The sequence below is a fragment of the Bos taurus genome, chromosome 28 (assembly GCF_002263795.3).
Source record: "Bos taurus isolate L1 Dominette 01449 registration number 42190680 breed Hereford chromosome 28, ARS-UCD2.0, whole genome shotgun sequence".
NCBI classification, from domain to species: domain Eukaryota; kingdom Metazoa; phylum Chordata; class Mammalia; order Artiodactyla; family Bovidae; genus Bos; species Bos taurus.
Window position 1 is genome coordinate 7072590 of NC_037355.1, and position 12937 is coordinate 7085526.

Sequence of the window (12937 nt, forward strand, 5' to 3'; positions counted from 1 at the left end):
TACTGCAGGCAGATTCTTCATGCCTGAGCCACCAGGGAAGCGCAATTAGTGTATAAGACCTCCCAATGAATACCTTTATTTTTATACATGGACATGTTTCAGTTCCTCTTGGTTGCGCAGACTTTGGGGCACCCCTCAACTCATACTGATCCAAGAAACCATCTCACAGGCCTTGTGCTTCTGCCACAGAGTCAGAAAACTACCCTCAGGAGGAGGCTTCCTTGGCAGTCCAGCAACAAGGCTCAGATGGCAGGACAGTTTATTTGAAAGCAATAGCCTGTGTACTCTTTGGTTTCTTTATACCACTGGAATTTTATTGCAAAATTTAAAATTTAATAAAGTTCAAATCATAAACTTCCTAAAATAGTAGGAGACTAGCTGAAGAAGGCAATGGCACCCCACTCCAGTACTCTTGCCTGGAAAATCCCATGGACAGAGGAGCCTGGTGGGCTGTAGTTCCTGGGGTCACTAAGAGTCAGACACGACCAAGCGACTTCACTTTCACGTCTCACTTTCATGCATTGGAGAAGGAAATGGCAACCCACTCCAGTGTTCTTGCCTGGAGAATCCCAGGAACAGGGGAGCCTGGTGGGCTGCCATCTATGGGGTCGCACAGAGTCGGACACGACTGAAGCGACTTAGCAGCAGCAGCAGCAGCTGTAAATTTAAAGATGTGGAGAAATATGAGTTGATTTAATCCATTGAGTGACTCTGGTACTCACCACCAAAAGATATTCTTTTTTTTTTTTTTTTTGCATGCCTGTGCTGGGTCTTTGTGATGGTACACAAGCCTTCTCTAGTTGGGTCATGCAGGCTTCTCTTGTTGCAGAGCACGGGCTCTTTGAGCTTGGGCTCGGGAGTTGTGGCACATGAGCTTAGGTGCTCCGTGGCACATGGGATCTTCCTGGACCAGGCCTTGTCTCCTGCATTGACAGGCAGACTCTCAACCACAGGACCACCAGTGAAGTCCACTGGGGTAGATTTTTGATCTGAGCTTATCTCTCCTGTTGGGCAGAAGTCCTGGACAGACACAGGGCTGAGAAGGCAACTTCTATTTACAGACCACCAACATGGTGGCTCAGACAGGAATGAATAGGTGAAGGATCTGCCTGCAACACAGGAGGCCAGGTTCCATCCCTGGGTAGGGAAGATCCCCTGGAGAAGGGAATGACAGCCCACTCCAGTATTCTTGTCTGGAGAATTCCATGAACAGAGGAGCCTGGTGGGCTGCAGTCCATGTTGTCACAAAGAGTCTGACACAGCTGAGCGACTAACACTTTCAGAGACCACCAACAGTTGATGAGTTATCCTTTATTCTTCACAGATAGTTTTTTTTTTAAAGTTCTTGAAATACTTGTTGTGGAAATCTTGTGAAGACAATCAGTACAGAAACTGAAAACATCTAGAGTCTGGTCTTGATGAATAGATTCATTCCTGGAATTATTAGTAAATAATAATTACCTTCTCTGAATCAGAGCTTCTTTCTTTTGCAACATAGAAATCATACTCCCTTCTCTTTTTTTATTCTACAGGTGTGTGTGAGGTCCTTTGAGACCCATAAAAATGCTATAAAATTTAAACTGTATTCCTTCAAATAAAATCTGACTAAATCAAAAATCTCATTCAGCAGAGATTTGAGTCTCAAGCTCCATCATAGCATTAATAGACTTTGCTTGCAAAGAAAGACTAAAATATCACCAATGAATTGATCTGGTGTCACCATCCCAGTGAATAATGATAATGCCTTGACCTTCAATTAATTTGGGGATTGAGCTCTGCTTAATAAACATGTGTTTGGACCACAAGCAAAGAGAGGGTGAAACTCATTGTATTTAAAGATCACGGGCTGGTCATCGTATTGGAATATTCTGAAACTGTGTAAACTTGACAGAGTATGAAAAGTAGGATGACAAAAGAGCAGTGGGGACTTCCCTGGTCAAACAGTGGTTCAGGATCCACCTGCCAATGCAGGGGACATGGGTTCGATCCTTGGGCTGGGGACTAAAATCCCACATGCCACAGGGCAACTAAGCCCATGTGCCACAGCCACTGAGCCTGTGTGCCCTAGAGCCTGCGCTCTGCAAAAAGAGGAGCCACCATAGGAAGCCTGTGTGTTGCATCAAAGACCCAGCACAGCCAAAAATAGATAAAATTTTAAAAAAAAGAGCAGTGGCTCTCTATCAATGAAACTTTTTTTTTTTAAGATAGGAAATAGGACATAAGGGTTCTAGAAGCAGAATAACTCATGTCAGCCGTGGACCGCAGGATCAGGAAGGTTAAGAAGTTGCACATCAAGGACATCTTTAACATTTCCTTTCCACACCTTGGCTTCCTTGGTGGCCCAGACTGTGAAGGATCTGCCTACAGTGCAGGAGACCCAGGTTCCATCCCTGGGTAGGGCAGATCGCCTGGAGAAGGGAATGACAACCCACTCCAGTATTCTTGCCCAGAGAGTTCTATGGACAGAGAGCCTGGCGGGCTACAGTCCATGGGGTCGGAAGGAGCCAGACACAGCTGAGCAACTAACACTTTGAGAGTGACTAACACTTTCTCTTTAGCATACCTAGCTGCTGGAGCACTGTTCCACCTGTGGCCTCTTTATTTGTGGTCCTCCCTTGCATTTGAATCTGTCCTGAGACAGCAGGAAGGTGGGCTGAGCATGGGGTGCAAGCATTGGCTAATCCAATCACCATCAGATGGACTGTGAAGGAAGTCAGGAGATGGATGTAAAGTTGGACTTGGTGCTCTTAAGATCTCTTCCACCCCCTGAGAGTATGTGTCCTGCAACTGCATCAGAGCTTTATTGCTTTTTCTGAAGATGTGTAAAAGCAATGTCAAATCTTTCTTAAATCCCTCCTGTTTTCCTATCCTCTCCCACCTCCATTGTCATGGTGACCACTGTTTTATACATTTGCTTTCCCAATGAAACATCGCCTGGTTCCATGTGCTGTCTTGGTGGGACCTGATTGCCTGCCCCGTCTGTCGTTTTTCTTGCCTAGTGGCTGCCTCTGATTCTACTGGTTTGGACAATAAAGACACCCCTAGTGAGTCTCAGGGATCAGCATGGTATGAGAAGTGTCAGATGGATTTTGAAGTCTTCAGAGTGTAACAGAAAGTAGGGTCTGGCTGCTTGCTCCTCAAAAAGCCAGAAAATGTGCTTTATTTTGGATGCTGGCAGCCATGGATGGGAAGAGGACAGACTCCAGTCCAAAGGCCGGCTCCCCCCCCGCCAACAATCAGGGGGCTACAGATAGGAACAGCGTATTCAGCTCTTGACAGTCATCTTGGAATGGGTCATCAGTGACCTGACCAGCATCATCTTGATTGTTTGAAGTACAGTTAATCTTCAGTTCCAGGGTTGATTTGTTTCTTTTTTTTTTTTTTGAGGCCAGTTCTCAGAACTGTAGTTTATGTCATGTCTACAGTCTGGTCATCGTGTAGTTAACTTCTTCACCTAATGGGGATTTCAGCATCTGCAAAACAGTTCACAGAACATGGTTCAGAATATTTTCTATTGCCCTTGAGAAGGAACTAGAGGACCTTGACTATGCTTAATGTCTAAAGTATTATTGTTTGGTCTCTTTGACTATTTTCAGGCTTCCCTGGTGACTCAGCTGGTAAAGAATTCACCTGCAATGCAGGAGACCTGGGTTCGATCCATGGGTTGGGAAGATCCCCTGGAGAAGGGAACGGCTACCCACTCCAGTATTCTGACCTGGAGAATTCCATGGACTCTATAGTCTATGGGGTCTCAAAGAGTCGGACATGACTGAGCAACTTTCACTCCTACTTGACTGTTTTCCTTTGTTTCTGCATTTTCTCACTTCTCTGATTAAACTTATCTTTGGCTAAGTTTTCCCACAGACAAAAGGTTGGCAGAGGACATGAGGGAATGGACAGGACCATAAGATCCTGCTCCTTTCCAGTAGGATGGTGGCAGCCCCTGGAATTCATTAACAGGAAGGGTCTGAGCCTAGACCCCATGGTGTGAAGTGACTGTGGAGTCAGCATTTACCAGACGCTGCTCTTCCTTCAGTGTCTTCTCTGTCCCCTCCATCTATTATGTAATCATGTGAACATAATGTTACCATCTGATACCTCCTGTGCTCTGGAGCCCCACTGATACTGGCTCACTCTAGCTGACCTGTCTTTTTATCTGTAGGTAAAAGTCCCTCCTTCAATGCATTAATTTTTAAGCTGAAGTATACCCTGGTGGTATACTTTTACCAGATGGTAAAGAATCCGCCTGCAGTGCAGGAGACACGGGTTCATTCCCTGGGTAGGAAAGATCCCCTGGAGAAGGGCATGGCTACCCACTCCAGTATTGTTGCCTGGAGAATCCCATGGACAGAGGAGCCTGGCGGACTGCAGTCCATGGGGTCGCAGACTCAGACACGACTGAGCGACTCTTTCCCTTTCACTTTGATAGTTAATTTACGATGTTTCAGGTGTGTAGAAAGTGGTTTGGTTTTACATATAAGTATATATATTTATTATATCTAGAGAGAGAGTGTGTGTACACACACACACACATATATATATAGTGTTCTTTTTCAAGTTTTTTTCCATTGTAGGTTATTACAAGATATTGAATATAGTTCCCTTTGCTGTATCTGTTGTTGTGTATCTGTCTTATATTTAGCAATGTGTATCCGTTAATCCCAAATTCCTAATTTATCCCTCCCACTCTTTTCCCTTTGGGAACTGCAAGTTTATCTTCTATGTCCGTGAATCTATTTCTGTTCATAAATATGTTCATTTGAATCATTTTTTAGATTCCACATGTAAGTGATATCATATATTTGTCTTTCTCTGATATTTCACTAAGCCTGATAATGTTGCTGCAAATGGCTTTTTTGCTCTTTTTATGGCTGAGTAATATTCCATTGCAGACATGTGCCCCATCTTCCTCATCCATTCATCTGTCAATGGACTTTTAGGTTGCTTCCATGTCTTGGCTATTGTGAGTTGTGCTGCTGTGAATATTGGGTGCATGTTTCTTTTCAAACTAGAGTTTTCATCTTTCCCAGGTATATGCCCAAGAGTGAGCTCAATGCACTGATTTTTATTTGACTCACTCCCAAAGCCAAACATCTGACTTCCTATATATCTTTACACATTTTTTCTACCCTTTGCATAGGTGGTTGCATATCAAAATGTGAGGGTCTGGAATCAGGTAGGAATGTGTCTGGGGGATACTTGAAAGAACCTGTGGGACCTTGGTGAAGGATGGCAAACTGATAAAATGAAATCTGGAGTAGCTGGAAATATGGGGAAAATAAATAGCAGCCTGGCAAGTTCCCCCTAGCCCAGGGGTGCCAGGAGACAGCTCTGGGGGGTTTCCAAGTCAAGGAAAAGTATAGACTGACCAGTAGGACAGTTTTTGAACCTTTCTTTCTCATCACATACCACTTAGTAACATTGGTGTACCAAATAGGCCATTCTCTAGGACATAGTATTTTGGTTAAAAATTCATTTGTATACATTTAAGTATATATATTGGAGAAGGCAATGGCACCCCACTCCAGTACTCTTGCCTGGAAAATCCCATGGACGGAGGAGCCTGGTAGGCTACAGTCCATGGGGTCGCTGAGGGTCGGACACGACTGAGCAACTTCACTTTCACTTTTCACTTTCATGCACTGGAGAAGGAAATGGCAACCCACTCCAGTATTTTTGCCTGGAGAATCCCAGGGACAGAGGAGCCTGTTGGGCTGCCATCTAAGACACGACTGACGTGACTTAGCGGCAGCAGCAAGTGTGTGTGTGTGTGTGTATATATATATATATATATATATGTATATATGTATATATATATATATATATATTTAGTAATTCCCCTACATACAAACCTTCAAGTTGCAATTTTTCAAAGATGCAAATGTATGTTCAGATATCCAGGCACGTAAGTTAGTTCACACGTCTGTCGTACTTTGTCACACGCGTGCTTCCTCTACCAATGGTTGTGCTTTTGTGTATTTTACTGTACAGCACCGTCCAGAGTACAGGAGTAAGCGTCTTTATTTCTAGCCCTGGGTGTCTGAAAGCAAGCTTAAAAGCAGCAATGATGTAGCTGGTACTACTGTACTCTCCAAGGTACTGTACTGTAAGATTTAAAACGTTTTCTTTTGTTTGTTTGTTTTTGCTTTTTATGTATTATTTGTGTGAAAAGTATTATAAACCTAATTCAGTAATTACTATATAGCCGATTGTGCTAGTTGAGTACCTAGGCTAACTTTGTTGTCCTTACGAACAAGCGGGACTTACAAATGTGCTCTTGGAATGAACCTCACTGGTATGTATGGGACTTGCTGTAGAGATGAAATAAGCAACTTATGAACTAGCTCAACACTTAGTCATGGTTTATTACAGGATAGTGAATATAGTTCCCTGTGCTGTAAAGTTGGGCCTTGTTGTTTATCCATGCTAAATGTAAGAGTTTGCATCTACTAACCCCAAGCTCCCAGTCCATCCCTTCTCTTCCCCTCTCCTCCTTGGCAACCCCAAGTCTGTTCTCTGTGTGTGTGAGTCTGTTTTGTATGCGCATGCTCAGTTGTGTCCAACTCTTTGCAACCCCAGGGACTGCAGCCCACCAGGTTCCTCTGTCCATGGGATTTTCCAGGCAAGAATTCCAGGCAGTAAAATTCTGATTGTTTTCAGGAGAATATTTTTTCTAATTAAAAGTATCTTGTTGGAATTTTGGTCCTATTATGAGAGGCAAAATTCTTAATAAAGGCTTAATGTGATCTATGACACGTAGAGGCATGGGTGGAGGAATCAGGAAAATGGGAATAGATACAAAAAAAGATGTGATCTGGTATTTCTGGGGAAATTATGTTTCATTTGGAACAACTACACATGACATGTTAAAAAAGAACCCAAGAAACTTCACAAGAGACAGCACATAATCAGCTGCCAAGTGAAGGAGCTAGGCAGTGATTTCAGGAGAGGGGACTTGGGTGTGAACACACCCAGGTGGAGGCGTGAGACCTCGGTGCCCCCTGCTGACTGCCAGTGCCGCCCTGCTCTGCACATCTCCTAACCAGCCGTGAAGAGCCACCCCAGCGGAGGCAGGTGTGATGGTGCAATCAGTGTTCTCAGAGGAGGAGGAACTCCCTGGCCAGTGGCTTTGCCTCAAGTCATCATCTATCCTGTCCTCACAGACATTCACCTTCAGTGCTGCAGATGGAAGACCGAGAATTCTGCATTTCACATCTCCTTATTTCAGTAAGATTCCAATTGCATTTCCCTGCACTTCTCATTTTATGTCATCCCTAGTTAAGGGGACTTGCATGCTTTTTTCAATATTGTGGAGACAGAGGGGTGTTTAAAATGCCTATGAACATTAAATGTATATACATGTATACATACCTAGGTACATGGATACATATATAGATATATGTAGGTGGTAGATAGATGGAAGGATAGATAGACAGTTAGATGGACTGATATATGTGGTACATATATATCTGAATATGTGTATATACATTGAAGGAGATCAGCCCTGGGATTTCTTTGGAAGGAATGATGCTAAAGCTGAAACTCCAGTACTTTGGCCACCTCATGCGAAGAGTTGACTCATTGGAAAAGACTCTGATGCTGGGAGGGATTGGGGGCAAGAGGAGAAGGGGACGACAGAGGATGAAATGGCTGGATGGCATCACTGACTCGATGGACGTGAGTCTGAGTGAACTCCGGGAGTTGGTGATGGACAGGGAGGCCTGGCGTGCTGCGATTCATAGGGTTGCAAAGAGTCGGACATGACTGAGTGACTGATCTGATCTGATCTGATGGCTCAGATGGTAAAGAATCCGTCTGCAATGTGGGAGACCTGGATTTGACCCCTGGATTGAGAAGATCCCCTGGAGCATGGCAACTCACTCCAGTATTCTTGCCTGGAGAATCCCCATGGACAGAGGAGCCTGGCGGGCTACAGTCCACGAGTCCCTAAGAGTCAGGCACAACTGAGTAAGCACAGCACAGCATATACATTTATGTATGTGTGTGTGCTCAGTGCAACCCCATGGACTATATCCCACCAGGCTCCTCTGTCCATGGGTTTTCCCAGGCAAGAATACTGGAGTGGGTTGCCATTTCCTTCTCCAGGCGATCTTTCTGACCCAGGGATCAAACCCAAATCTCCTGTGTCTCCTACATTGCCAGGCACATTCTTTACTGCTGAGCCACCAGGGAAGCCCTGGAGATAGAAATATATACACAAAAAAGATGATGGTGATAAGTAACACTGATTCAGCATTTGCTACATTCAGTATGTGCTACATACTCTTCTCAGCACTGTGCCCCTACTAAATATTATAAACCTAGTTGAGCCCCTACTAGGGGAGTAGTGACGGGATTGTCCTCATTTTCCACGTGAGGCTGAGGCGCTGGCGGGTTTCACCACTCACCTGCCCAAGACACACATCTGTGAAATGAAGAGTCAGAATCTCCTTGGAGGCCTCAGCTCAGAACCCAAACTTCCATAGGAATTGCCTCCCTGAGGCAGCGCTGGGGGAGGTGGCTACTGGGAGAGGTCACGGTCACTGACTTAGCATTTTTTTACTCCTTCTTCACAGCCAATGAGTGGAATATTTTTATACATCAGGAATCGGTGGCAATCCACATACAGACGGTCTAAATCTCTTCTATTTTAGAAACACTGAAACACAGCGTGTATTCAAGGTTCTCTGGCACAACCTGGTCTTGGACTGGCGCTAAGCCCTCCAAGCCTGTCTTTTTTCATCTACCCTGAGACACGACCCCCAGAATCTGCGTGCTTAGAGCAGGGCCTCAGGGCAGAGGAGACAGTGGGTGGTAGGGTCCTGGGGGTGGTGCCAGGAGCCCCCAGCATCTCTGTGGATCCATGTCTACCTTGCCTGAGGGACATTACACGCAGACTCTGACGTCACAGCCTACAGTATGTGCTCTCTAAACAACTCAGTGGGCACGTCCATGAAGGCAGGGCCCCTTCCTGTTGACCGAAATACACCATTAGGTCCTAGCCCAGGGCCTGAGTTGGAGAACCCTAACCCTCGCCTGAGATGCGCGATCACTAGAAACACAGTGGGCATGTGTGCAAGACCACGTGGAAGGAACCCTAGGCCACATCAGTGGCAACTCCTCCTGGTAGAATCTTTCTTGAGACAGGTCACTTTCTGTGGCTCCGTTTCTATTTTATAATGATCTGCAGGCCTGGAGGAAACAAAAAAAGGATCATGCAGAATAGTGGGTAAGAATTACGCTTGAATTAAAAATGAGGACAAATCTTGACTTGGATGTTAGTGGACTCCAGCTCAGGCCTTGTTATAAATAATACTTGGTGCCCACAAAGGCCGACACCTGGCCGTTTACCACCAACAACCACGGTGAAGGCAGGTGGGGAGTACAAAGGGGCCCATGTGGAACAGCCAGGGCAGCTTCGGGGCGTCTTTCCACCAGGGACTTAAAATAGCCATTTCTCAGTTGCTCAGGAGGAAAAGGAGAAAGGCCAGAGGCATTCTGATAGGGACTGTGCCTCCGTCTCTGACATCACTGGGAGGTGGGTGGAAGGCCTTTACAAAATCCATTGTCATACACAGTCCAACAAGAGGAACCTCAGTCCAACTGACGGATGCCGTGGCTGGGAGGGTTCATATAAGGGGGCATAACCACAGTACTTGTGCACGTTGGGGGCGATATCTTCTTAGGAAAGAGGAGGTAACTAAGCCTAAACTTGAAAGTGATCCCTTGTTATTAAAAAAGCCCTGTTCAGTGCAGTAATGTATCCCACATAGTGGCCTTATACCACCCCTGGATCCAGAATTTGATCCAAACGCCACCCACCACGGCTGCAGATGGAGGAAGAGACAGAAGAGCCTGGGTTGGGGATTTTCTTTTCTTTCTTTTTTTTTTTACTAAATATGTATTTATCTGGCTGCACCAGATCTTACTTGCAGCACATGGGATTAACTTAGTTGTGATGTGGGGTATCTAGTTCTCTGACCAGAGGTGGAACCCTGGCCCCCTGCATTGGAAGCGTGAAGTCTTAGCCACTGGACCACCAGGGAAGTCCCTGGCTTGGGGCTTTTCTTTCCCCCTGATCTTTAGTGGCTTTTCTGTAATCTTGAGCAAATCACTCAGTCCTCCTTTTATCCAGCTGCCGCATCTGCAAAGTGGGAGGAGATTCTTAACACCTGCCTTGTTTTTTTTCTGCTTTATCTTGTGATCATTGATTTATTCAACCACTTCCTTGTTCTCCCTGCCCCCAGTTTTATTAAGATATTATTGACACATAACTTACTCGTTTCTTCAGCAAACATTATTGAGGATTTAAGTTGTACCGAGACCTGTCCCAACCGTTAGTGATCGCTTAGCCAGCAAGACCCAGAGCCTGTTCTCATGGGGCGTGCGTTCTTGGGAAGGCAGCAGGCAGGGAACACATACATGCACGCACGTTCATATAGAGGTGCACACACATGTACATATGTATGTGCTCAAATAAGTGCAAGCATGTATGTCATATATAAAGATATGTGTGTGCACATATAGTGTATACATTAATGCAGTTTCAAATGATGCGGGTCCTCTAAAGAAAATTATTTTAAAAGATTCTGGTGTGATGAGAAGCTTAAAAGTGAGTAAGACCAAAGCAGTGCAATGTGATGGGGAGCCAGGGATGGAAGTGAGGGAGATAACGTTGCCTCGACGGCTGGGGAAGGAACTCGGGTTTTTTCTTTCATTTTGATTATTAATTGGTTTGTTTGTTCATTGTTTGCCTGCCCACTTGAGTGTCAGCTTTAGGAGGGCCTTTGTCTATCTGGTCACCACTTAATCTCCACTGACTAGAGTAATTCCTGCCATGTCAGTTCAGTTCAGTTGCTCAGTCTTGTCCGACTCTGCGACCCCATGAATCGCAGCATGCCAGGCCTCCCTGTCCATCACCAACTCCCGGAGTTCACTCAAACTCATGTCCATCGAGTCGGTGATGCCATCCAGCCATCTCATCCTCTGTCGTCCCCTTCTCCTCCTGCCCCCAATCCCTCCCAGCATCAGAGTCTTTTCCAATGAGTCAACTCTTTGCATGAGGTGGCCAAAGTACTGGAGTTTCAGCTTTAGCATCATTCCTTCCAAAGAAATCCCAGGGCTGATCTCCTTCAGAATGGACTGGTTGGATCTCCTTGTAGTCCAAGGGACTCTCAAGAGTCTTCTCCAACACCACAGTTCAAAAGCATCCATTCTTCGGCGCTCAGCCTTCTTCACAGTCCAACTCTCACATCCATACATGACCACTGGAAAAACCATAGCCTTGACTAGACGAACCTTTGTTGGCAAAGTAATGTCTCTGCTTTTCAATATGCTATCTAGGATTGGTCATAACTTTTCTTCCAAGGAGTAAGCATCTTTTAATTTCATGGCGCAGTCACCATCTGCAGTGATTTTGGAGCCCAAACAAATCAAGTCTGACACCGTTTCCACCGTTTCCCCATCTATTTCCCATGAAGTGATGGGACCAGATGCCATGATCTTCGTTTTCTGAATGTTGAGCTTTAAGCCAACTTTTTCACTGTCTACTTTCATCAAGAGGCTTTTTAGTTCCTCTTCACTTTCTGCCATAAGGGTGGTGCCATCTGCATATCTGAGGTTATTGATTTTTCTCCCGGCAATCTTGATTCCAGCTTGTGCTTCTTCCAGCCCAGTGTTTCTCATGATGTACTCTGCATATAAGTTAAATGAGCAGGGTGACAATATACAGCCTTGATGTACTCCTCTTCCTATTTGGAACCAGTCTGTTGTTCCATATCCAGTTCTAACTGTTACTTCCTGACCTGCATATAGGTTTCTCAAGAGGCAGGTCAGGTGGCCTGGTATTCCCATCTCTTGAAGAATTTTCCACAGTTTATTGTGATCCACACAGTCAAAGGCTTTGGCATAGTCAACAAAGCAGAAATAGATGTTTTTCTGGAACTCTCTTGCTTTTTCCATGATCCAGCAGATGTTGGCAATTTGGTCTCTGGTTCCTCTGCCTTTTCTAAAACTACCTTGAACATCTGGAAGTTCACGGTTCATGTATTGCTGAAGCCTGGTTTGGAGAATTTTGAGCATTACTTTACTAGTGTGTGAGATGAGTGCAGTTGTGTGGTAGTTTGAGCATTCTTTGGCATTGCCTTTCTTTGGGATTGGAATGAAAACTGACCTTTTCCAGTCCTGTGGCCACTGCTGAGTTTTCCAAATTTGCTGGTATATTGAGTGCAGCACTTTCACAGCATCATCCTTCAGGATTTGAAATAGCTCAACTGGAATTCCATCACCTCCACTAGCTTTGTTCATAGTGATGCTTTGTAAGGCCCACTTGACTTCACATTCCAGGATGTCTGGCTCTAGGTGAGTGATCACACCATCGTGATTATCTTGGTCTTGAAGATCTTTTTTGTACAGTTCTGTGTATTCTTGCCACCTCTTCTTACACTTCTTCCTGCCATGTAGTAGATGCTAATTTTGCTATTGTTAAATGAATAAATGAATATACAATATATACATATTTGTATACTATCAAGGTATACATATTACTTGATGGCTTGCTTTTTTCACTTAATGATAATGTCTTATGGATCTTTCTTTTTTATTATTTAGTTTTTATTGCAGTATACTTTACAATGTTGTGTTAGCTTCTTCTGTACAGCAAAATGAATCAGCCATATGTATACATATATCCCCTCCCTTTTGGATTTCCTTCCCATTCAGGTCACCACGGTACATTAAGTAGAGTTCTCTGTGCTACACAGATGTTCTCATCAACTGCCTATTTTATACATACTGTCAATAGTGTATGGGCTTCCCAGGTGGCGCTAGTGGTAAAAAGCCAATGAAGGAGATGTAGAAGACATTGGTTTGATCCCTGCAGAGACACAGGTTTGATCCCTGCGTCGGGAAGATCCCCTGGAAGGAGGGCATGGCAACC

General features: G+C 44.7%; 1 protein-coding gene across 2 annotated transcripts in view; it reads left to right on the forward strand.

The window, feature by feature from the left end:
• Positions 1–12937, forward strand: part of SLC35F3 (solute carrier family 35 member F3) — a 434652-nt gene that overhangs the window by 351856 nt on the left and 69859 nt on the right. The gene's annotated exons all lie outside the window — the stretch shown is intronic.